We start from the raw sequence: 10,000 nt of genomic DNA, 5'->3' as shown, positions 1-10,000 counted from the left end.
ATGTGCCCGACGGAGGCGGGAAGAACGACACACGGACACATGCATAGAGATGTGACCGTCGTCAACTTGAACGTATCGGGCGCTGGCTGGGATGTGCCCGGCGGAGACGGCAGAACGACACGCGAACACATGCATAGTGTTGTGACGTCGTTAAAGAAGACTTGACAAAAAAAAATAAAATAAATAAATACAAAAAATCGAGCGGGTATTGGCATAGGTTTGCCCGACGGTAGAACGACACACGAACACATGCATAGAGTTTGTGAAGATTGTCAACTTGCATGTATCGGGTACTAGCGGCCTGTGTGTGCCCGACGGAGACGGCAGAACGACACACGGACACATGCATAGAGTTGTGACGTCGTTAAAGAAGACTTGACAAAAAAAAAAAAATAATAAATACAAAAAAATCAAGCGGGTATTGGCATAGGTTTGCCCGACGGCAGAACGACACGCGAACACATGCATAGAGTTTGTGACCGTTGTCAACTTGAATGTATCGGGCGCTGGCTGGGATGTGCCCGGCGGAGACGGCAGAACGACACGCGAACACATGCATAGAGTTTGTGACCGTTGTCAACTTGCATGAATCGGGTACTGGCCTGTGTGCGCCCGACGTTGACGGTAGAACGACCCACGAGCACATGCATAGAGTTTGTGACCGTTGTCAACTTGCGTGTATCGGGTACTGGCCTGTGTGTGCCCGACGTTGACGGCAGAACGACCCGCGAACACATGCATAGAGTTGTGACCATTGTCAACTTGAATGTATCGGGCGCTGGCTTGATTGTGTGCCCGACGGAGACGGCAGAACGACCCACGAACACATGCATAGAATTTGGACTTCCTTGAAGAAGACGTTGACATAAAAAAAAAAAAAAAAAAGTCAAGCGGGTACTGGCTCAAGTGTGCCCGACGGTGACGGTAGAACGACCCGCGAACACATGCATAGAGTTGTGACCATTGTCAACTTGAATGTATCGGGCGCTGGCTGGGATGTGCCCGGCGGAGACGGCAGAACGACACGCGAACACATGCATAGAGTTTGTGACCGTTGTCAACTTGAATGTATCGGGCGCTGGCTGGGATGTGCCCGGCGGAGACGGCAGAACGACACGCGAACACATGCATAGAGTTTGTGACCGTTGTCAACTTGCATGAATCGGGTACTGGCCTGTGTGCGCCCGACGTTGACGGTAGAACGACCCACGAGCACATGCATAGAGTTGTGACCGTTGTCAACTTGAATGTATCGGGTACTGGCCTGTGTGTGCCCGACGTTGACGGCAGAACGACCCGCGAACACATGCATAGTGTTGTGACCATCGTCAACTTGAATGTATCGGGCGCTGGCTTGATTGTGTGCCCGACGGAGACGGCAGAACGACCCACGAACACATGCATAGAATTTGGACTTCCTTGAAGAAGACGTTGACATAAAAAAAAAAAAAAAGTCAAGCGGGTACTGGCTCAAGTGTGCCCGACGGTGACGGTAGAACGACCCGCGAACACATGCATAGAGTTGTGACCATTGTCAACTTGAATGTATCGGGCGCTGGCTGGGATGTGCCCGGCGGAGACGGCAGAACGACACGCGAACACATGCATAGAGTTTGTGACCGTTGTCAACTTGAATGTATCGGGCGCTGGCTGGGATGTGCCCGGCGGAGACGGCAGAACGACACGCGAACACATGCATAGAGTTTGTGACCGTTGTCAACTTGCATGAATCGGGTACTGGCCTGTGTGCGCCCGACGTTGACGGCAGAACGACCCGCGAGCACATGCATAGAGTTGTGACCGTTGTCAACTTGAATGTATCGGGCGCTGGCTGGGATGCGCCCGGCGGAGACGGCAGAACGACACGCGAACACATTCATAGTGTTGTGACCGTCGTCAACTTGAATGTATCGGGCGCTGGCTAGGATGTGCGCGGCGGAGACGGCAGAACGACACGCGAACACATGCATAGAGTTTTGACCACTGTCAACTTTAATGTATCGGGCGCTGGCTAGGATGTGCGCGGCGGAGACGGCAGAACGACACGCGAACACATGCATAGAGTTTGTGACCATTGTCAACTTGCGTGTATCGGGTACTGGCCTGTGTGTGCCCGACGTTGACGGCAGAACGACCCGCGAACACATGCATAGAGTTGTGACCATTGTCAACTTGAATGTATCGGGCGCTGGCCTGTGTGTGCCCGACGGAGACGGCAGAACGACCCACGAACACATGCATAGAATTTGGACTTCCTTGAAGAAGACGTTGACATAAAAAAAAAAAAAAAAAAGTCAAGCGGGTACTGGCTCAAGTGTGCCCGACGGTGACGGTAGAACGACCCGCGAACACATGCATAGAGTTGTGACCATTGTCAACTTGAATGTATCGGGCGCTGGCTGGGATGTGCCCGGCGGAGACGGCAGAACGACACGCGAACACATGCATAGAGTTTGTGACCGTTGTCAACTTGAATGTATCGGGCGCTGGCTGGGATGTGCCCGGCGGAGACGGCAGAACGACACGCGAACACATGCATAGAGTTTGTGACCGTTGTCAACTTGCATGAATCGGGTACTGGCCTGTGTGCGCCCGACGTTGACGGTAGAACGACCCACGAGCACATGCATAGAGTTGTGACCGTTGTCAACTTGAATGTATCGGGCGCTGGCTGGGATGCGCCCGGCGGAGACGGCAGAACGACACGCGAACACATGCATAGTGTTGTGACCATCGTCAACTTGAATGTATCGGGCGCTGGCTAGGATGTGCGCGGCGGAGACGGCAGAACGACACGCGAACACATGCATAGAGTTTTGACCACTGTCAACTTGAATGTATCGGGCGCTGGCCTGTGTGTGCCCGACGGAGACGGCAGAACGACCCACGAACACATGCATAGAATTTGGACTTCCTTGAAGAAGACGTTGACTTAAAAAAAAAAAAAAAAAGTCAAGCGGGTACTGGCTCAAGTGTGCCCGACGGTGACGGTAGAACGACCCGCGAACACATGCATAGAGTTGTGACCATTGTCAACTTGAATGTATCGGGCGCTGGCTGGGATGTGCCCGGCGGAGACGGCAGAACGACACGCGAACACATGCATAGAGTTGTGACCGTTGTCAACTTGAATGTATCGGGCGCTGGCTGGGATGTGCCCGGCGGAGACGGCAGAACGACACGCGAACACATGCATAGAGTTTGTGACCACTGTCAACTTGCATGTATCGGGTACTGGCCTGTGTGCGCCCGACGTTGACGGTAGTAGAACGACCCACGAGCACATGCATAGAGTTGTGACCGTTGTCAACTTTAATGTATCGGGCGCTGGCTGGGATGTGCCCGGCGGAGACGGCAGAACGACACGCGAACACATGCATAGAGTTGTGACCGTTGTCAACTTGAATGTATCGGGCGCTGGCTGGGATGTGCCCGGCGGAGACGGCAGAACGACACGCGAACACATGCATAGAGTTTGTGACCATTGTCAACTTGCATGTATCGGGTACTGGCCTGTGTGCGCCCGACGTTGACGGTAGAACGACCCACGAGCACATGCATAGAGTTGTGACCGTTGTCAACTTGAATGTATCGGGCGCTGGCTGGGATGTGCCCGGCGGAGACGGCAGAACGACACGCGAACACATGCATAGAGTTTGTGACCACTGTCAACTTGCATGTATCGGGTACTGGCCTGTGTGCGCCCGACGTTGACGGTAGAACGACCCACGAGCACATGCATAGAGTTGTGACCATTGTCAATTTTAATGTAGCGGGTACTGGCCTGTGTGTTCCCGACGTTGACGGCAGAACGACCCACGAGCACATGCATAGAGTTGTGACCGTTGTCAACTGAAATGTATCGGGCGCTGGCTGGGATGTGCCCGGCGGAGACGGCAGAACGACACGCGAACACATGCATAGAGTTTTGACTTCGTTACAGAGGACGTTGACAAAAAAAAAATAATAATAATAATATCAAAAAAAACAAAACATGGTCAACTTTAGTGTAACGGGTATTGGCTTAAGTGTGTGACCCAATGGTCAGAATGAGTGGGCAGAGTGAATCGGATTATATATTAAGGGGAGTGTCTTGTCTCGCCGGTCGATCTTCAAATTGTAGAAGTTTCCTCATATATCTCCTTGATTTCGTCAAGATATATCCGGCACGGGAGCAACCCCGACACTCCTCTGAAAATACGGGTCGCTCCCATGTGAGAAGGTCGATGGTGTGATCGACGGCACGAGTGTCATGCGACCGGGCGAGGGCCGAGTAATTAGCCGACGGTGATGCACACATGCGTAGGCATGGGACCCGTTGTCGTTGCACGAGTCTGTGAGACGGGGCGCCGCCGGACAAGACATACCCGGCACGGGAGCAACCCCGGCACTCCTCTGAAAACACGGGTTGCTCCCGGGTGAGAAGGTCGATGGTGCGGTCGATGGCACGAGTGTCATGCGACCGGGCGAGGGCCGAGATTTAGGCCGACGGTGATGCACACAGGCGTAGGCTGGGACTCGTCGTGTTGCACGAGTCTGTGAGACGGGGCGACGGCCGACCTCGACGGCAGGCCGCCCGATGCATCCGCAAGGTGTGGCTCTCGTCCGAGATTTTGAGATCTCTTTAGTGTAGCGGGTATTGGCTTAAGTGTGTGATCCAATGGTCAGAACGAGCGGGCAGAGTGAATCGGATTCTATATATGAGGGGGGTAGTAGAGTCGATCCAAGACTCGAGAAGGCTTTTAATGTCTGTCGTGTGTGTATGCGTGTCATGGTTGGACTCCAGCGGGCCCTTTCGGTAGGGTCAGCCGTCGTTTCATCGCGACCATGTGTTGCAACTCGGCGCTCAGAGCGGGGGTTTTCACCCACTCGCCCCGTGAGCAGAGGTGTCCCTCCGTGCACACGTATATATCGACGTTCAGATATGAAGCTTTCGCGGACGGGAGTCCACCCGAGACTCGAAAAGGCTCCTTGCCTGTGGTGCGTAAATATGTTTTTGCACGTCAGACCCTTGCTGGCCTTCTCGGTAGGGTCAGCCGTCGTTTCATCGCGACCATGTGTTGCAACTCGGCGCTCGGTGCGGGGGTTTTCACCCACTCGCCCCGTGAGTAGAAGGTTCTTTCGTGCATATGTATATATACAATCCCAGATATTGAGCTTTTTCATCCGCAGAACCCCCGGTGGAGAAGAGAGAGAGTAGAGATGAGAGAGAAAGGAGAAGGGAGAAGGCCTCTCGCGTTGCGTGGTCGATGGCACGAGTGCCATGCGACCAGGCGAAAGGCAAACGGCAAGCCGACGGCGACGGCAGGCCGCCCGACTCACCCGCAGAGAATCTGGGTCTCGTTCGAGATTTCGAGATCTCTTAAGTGTAGCGGGTATTGGCTTAAGTGTGTGATCCAATGGTCAGAACGAGCGGGCAGAGTGAATCGGATTCTATATATGAGGGGGGTAGTAGAGTCGATCCAAGACTCGAGAAGGCTTTTAATGTCTGTCGTGTGTGTATACGTGTCATGGTTGGACTCCAGCGGGCCCTTTCGGTAGGGTCAGCCGTCGTTTCATCGCGACCATGTGTTGCAACTCGGCGCTCAGAGCGGGGGTTTTCACCCACTCGCCCCGTGAGCAGAGGTGTCCCTCCGTGCACACGTATATATCGACGTTCAGATATTGAGCCTTTTCATCCGCAGAACCCCCGGTGGAGAAAGAGCAGGACCTCGGTGTCGTCAGATATCGAGCTTTCTCCACGGGACCCGTTCGGGCATGCTGCCGTTGCTGCGACCATGTGTTGCACTCGGCGCTCGGTACGGGCTTTTTCATCCAAGCAACGAATGCACGCTCGAGGCGTGCGATTGCTCTCCCCTGTTCCAGTGGACGAGCCGTCGCCCTCCCGCGTCGCTTCGAACCGGTCCCGTCTCCGAGGCGGGACCACTGCGACTCCTCTCGAGACGACCCAGTCGACTCGGGTAGAGATACACACCTCGAGAATCCCTTCGGGCGGTTCTTCGATCACTGTACCGTAATAGCACGGCATCGACAATTGAGAATTCAGAGAGAGAGAGAGGGGAGTGCGAGAGCGACTCCCGGACGGCGAACGGGCCCAGCCCGGTTCTGTCGACCGTTACCTGGTTGATCCTGCCAGTAGTCATATGCTTGTCTCAAAGATTAAGCCATGCACGTCTAAGTACAATCCTGAACATACAAGAGAAACTGCAGATGGCTCATTAGATCAGTTATGGTTTATTGGAGAAAGTCTTATACCATGGATAACTGTGGTAATTCTAGAGCTAATACATGCAACAAAGCGCCGACCCTTCGGGGGAAGCGTGCTCTTATTAGGAACAAGGCCAGCCCGGTCCTTTCGGGGTCCGGTCTCCGCTGGTGAACTCTAGATAATCATGCCGATCGCACGGTCTTGCACCGGCGACGCTCCCTTCAAAAGTCTGCTCTATCAACTTTCGATGGTAAGTTATGCGCTTATCATGGTTGTGACGGGTAACGGAGAATCAGGGTTCGATTCCGGAGAGGGAGCCTGAGAAACGGCTACCACATCCAAGGAAGGCAGCAGGCACGCAAATTACCCACTCCTGACACGGGGAGGTAGTGACAAAAAATAACGATACAGGCCTCTTCGGAGGCCCTGTGATCGGAATGAGTACACTTTAAATCCTTTAACGAGGATCTACTGGAGGGCAAGTCTGGTGCCAGCAGCCGCGGTAATTCCAGCTCCAGCAGCGTATATTAAATTTGCTGCAGTTAAAAAGCTCGTAGTCGGATTTCTGGCCGGGGCGGGCGGTCCGCCGTGAGGCGTGCACTGCCCGTTCCCCTTCTCCCCGTCAAACGGGAGTCGTGGGAGATTTTTCCCGGCCAGTGATTCGGTTGGTCGTGCGGTGCTCTTAACTGAGTGCCGTGCGAGACTGGAACGTTTACTTTGAGAAAATTGAAGTGTTCAAAGCAGGCCAAAGTGCCCGAACAGCTCAGCATGGAATAGTGGAAGAGGACCTCGGTTCTATTTCGTTGGTCTTGAGATCCTGAGGTAATGATCAAGAGGGACTGCCGGGGGCATTCGTATTGCGGCGTGAGAGGTGAAATTCTTGGATCGTCGCAAGACGCCCGACAGCGAAAGCATTTGCCAAGAATGTCTTCATTGATCAAGAACGAAAGTCGGAGGATCGAAGGCGATCAGATACCGCCCTAGTTCCGACCATAAACGATACCGACTCGTAATTCGCCGGCGTTCCTCCCATGACGCGGCGGGCAACTCTCCGGAAAACCAAAGTCTTTGGGTTCCGGGGGAAGTATGGTTGCAAAGCTGAAACTTAAAGGAATTGACGGAAGGGCACCACCAGGAGTGGAGCCTGCGGCTTAATTTGACTCAACACGGGGAAACCTACCCGGCCCGGACACAGTGAGGATTGACAGATTGAGAGCTCTTTCTTGATTTTGTGGATGGTGGTGCATGGCCGTTCTTAGTTGGTGGAGTGATTTGTCTGGTTAATTCCGATAACGAACGAGACTCTTGCTTGCTAAATAGTCCGGCCACCCGTCGTGGTGAGCCGCGAACTTCTTAGAGGGACAAATGGCTTTCAGCCATACGAGATGGAGCAATAACAGGTCTGTGATGCCCTTAGATGTCCGGGGCCGCACGCGCGCTACACTGGCGCAAGCAGCGGGTACATTTGCCCTCGGCCGAAAGGTCCGGGTAATCCGCTGAGACTTCTCCGTGCTGGGGACAGGGACTTGTAATTGTGTCCCTTGAACGAGGAATTCCAAGTAAACGCGAGTCATCAGCTCGCATTGATTACGTCCCTGCCCTTTGTACACACCGCCCGTCGCTACTACCGATCGAATGACTTAGTGAGGCCATCGGATCGACCGTCTGGCACCCCCGGCTTCGGCCGGTTGTCGAGGCGCGACGAGAAGACGGTCAAACTTGATCATTTAGAGGAAGTAAAAGTCGTAACAAGGTTTCCGTAGGTGAACCTGCGGAAGGATCATTAACAGAACCCTTCCCCTCCGTGATCGGAGAGGGAACAAAGGGGGAATGTCGGAAAAGCCGTCACAGAGAGACACGCGGAGAGAGCAAATTGGAAAAGCCGGGGGGACTCGAGCGGGGTTTTCACCGCCTCCTTCCCCGTTCCACGGTCGAGGTCAGACCCCGCGCTTCGCCTTCGCTCTCTCCGACAAAAAGGAGACGGGCGTGTCACACACAGACCAGCCCGGGGAGTACCCGGTTCTTCTCTCGTCGTCTGTCTCACGGAGTCTCGCACTCCCGGTAGCTTCGAGGGAGAAGTCCCGCAAGGGTGGAGACGCCGTCGCCGTCCGCGGCGCGGCGCTCCTCGAGGCATTCTCCGCAGGGCAGAGAAGGGGCACCGGTGTCGCCCGATTTCCCCCCAGTCGGCGAGTCTGACTCGCGCGACCCGCCCTCGCGGCGGTGGGGGGAAGGAGGGAGCCCGCTTCCCCCCTCGGCTCGACGGAGGATATTTCTTTCCAGTCACAAGCAAAGAAGGCACAGAGTCCCCGTGTCCTTTCTCCTTCCGTTCCACTTCTTCCCTCGGCTCTGAGGAGAGTTTGCGAACGCGGGAGTCTTCCAGTGGCAAATGACAATTCTTGGTGGTGGATCACTCGGCTCGTGCGTCGATGAAGAACGCAGTTAGATGCGAGAATTCATGTGAATTGCAGAACTCACTGATCATCGACTTATTCGAACGCAAATGGCGGCTCGGGGATGCTCTGCTCCTCGAGCCACGTCCGTCTGAGCGTCTGAAGACAATCACTCACAGAGTCGGCGTGTTCGCGCGCCGGAGGAGCGCCCGGCCGCAGCCGTCCCTTCGACGGCCGGCTGCGTCGGGTCAGTGTCAGATGGAGTTCTGTGATGTCGGCGCCGGTGAAACTCGGCGAGCAGGCTCGATCGGTAACCGGGGGTTCGTCGGTCGTGCGACGTGCCATCGGGGTGTAGACGTATGCGCCCGTGGTGCGGTCCAGCGTCCGACCCCCCGGAACGGTCGAGGAGCCTCTGCCGGGCAGAGCCGGTCGACCCAATCGCGGGGTCTCTCGTCCTCCCGTCTGCGTTCTCGCAGGCGCATGGTAGGCCACCCTTTCCCGCCGGCGACCCGATTCTTCGGGGAGCGCCGGGGAAGGAGAGACCCCGGGTCGCCGCTATGACTCCGATCACGTTCCACGTGTCTTTCACGATTCCAGACCTCAGATCGGATGAGATTACCCGCTGGATTTAAGCATATCACTAAGCGGAGAGAAAAGAAACTAACAAGGATTCCTTCAGTAGCGGCGAGCGAAGCAGGAAGAGCCCATCGCCGAATCCCCGCGCCCGTTTGCGGTGCGAGGGACCTGTGGCGTAAGGAAACTGAACTCCGGTCGACAGAGTCCGGCCGCAGTCCACTGTGATCGGGGCTGCAGCTTACCCGCAGCGGGTGTAAGGCCCGTAGGGCGGACTCGAAGGCCGGAGGGAAAGCTTTCCAAGAGTCGGGTTGTTTTAGAATGCAGCCCAAAGAGGGGTGGTGAACTCCATCCAAGGCTCAATACTATGCACGAGACCGATAGTCAACAAGTACCGTGAGGGAACGTTGAAAAGAACTTTGAAGAGAGGGTTCAACATTGCGTGAAACTGCCAAGAAGTAAACGGATGAGTGCCGCATGCTACATGGGGCGTCCGGTTGATTCAGGCGCGGTCGGCGCGGCAGCGTGTGCGGGTTCGGATCCCTCGGGACCGACCCGCGGCGCTTCGCCGTCCGGTCCGCGTCGCACTTCTACCGTTCGGCGCCCTTCCCGGCGACCGACCGAAGAGCGGAGCAGAGGGGCGGGCGAGGCTGCGGCGTGCGGGGGCTTCGGCCCTCGCCGTCTTACGCCGCCCGTCACGGTTGCTCACTGCGCTCTCTGTCGAGGACTCTGCGTGACGGCCTGCCCCCCCGGGGGTTCAGGCAGCGGGGTCCGGGCCACCGGCGTCTCCGTCGGTCGCGTGCACAGCTTGCTGTCGCGTGGCCGGCGG

The 10,000-nt window shown here is 55.8% G+C and overlaps 3 non-coding genes across 3 annotated transcripts in view; all 3 read left to right on the top strand.

Moving 5' to 3' along the window:
• The first annotated feature begins 6,116 nt into the window (after window positions 1-6,116).
• LOC139968341 (small subunit ribosomal RNA) lies at window positions 6,117-7,994 on the top strand. Its single transcript, XR_011793346.1, has one exon. It is a non-coding gene; the product is annotated as a small subunit ribosomal RNA (ribosomal RNA).
• A 605-nt stretch (window positions 7,995-8,599) lies between these two features.
• Window positions 8,600-8,759, top strand: LOC139968222 (5.8S ribosomal RNA). The gene has a single exon (XR_011793259.1). It is a non-coding gene; the product is annotated as a 5.8S ribosomal RNA (ribosomal RNA).
• A 434-nt stretch (window positions 8,760-9,193) lies between these two features.
• The window catches only part of LOC139968410 (large subunit ribosomal RNA), a 4,028-nt gene continuing 3,221 nt past the window's right edge, over window positions 9,194-10,000 (top strand). Inside the window, exon 1 of the ribosomal RNA XR_011793409.1 lies at window positions 9,194-10,000. This exon is cut by the window's right edge and continues 3,221 nt beyond it. This is a non-coding gene — a ribosomal RNA (large subunit ribosomal RNA).

The sequence above is a fragment of the Apostichopus japonicus genome, chromosome 5 (assembly GCF_037975245.1).
Source record: "Apostichopus japonicus isolate 1M-3 chromosome 5, ASM3797524v1, whole genome shotgun sequence".
NCBI lineage: Eukaryota > Metazoa > Echinodermata > Holothuroidea > Aspidochirotida > Stichopodidae > Apostichopus > Apostichopus japonicus.
The sequence above is the reverse complement of the archived record's forward strand: the minus strand, read 5'-3'. Positions and strand labels throughout refer to the sequence as shown.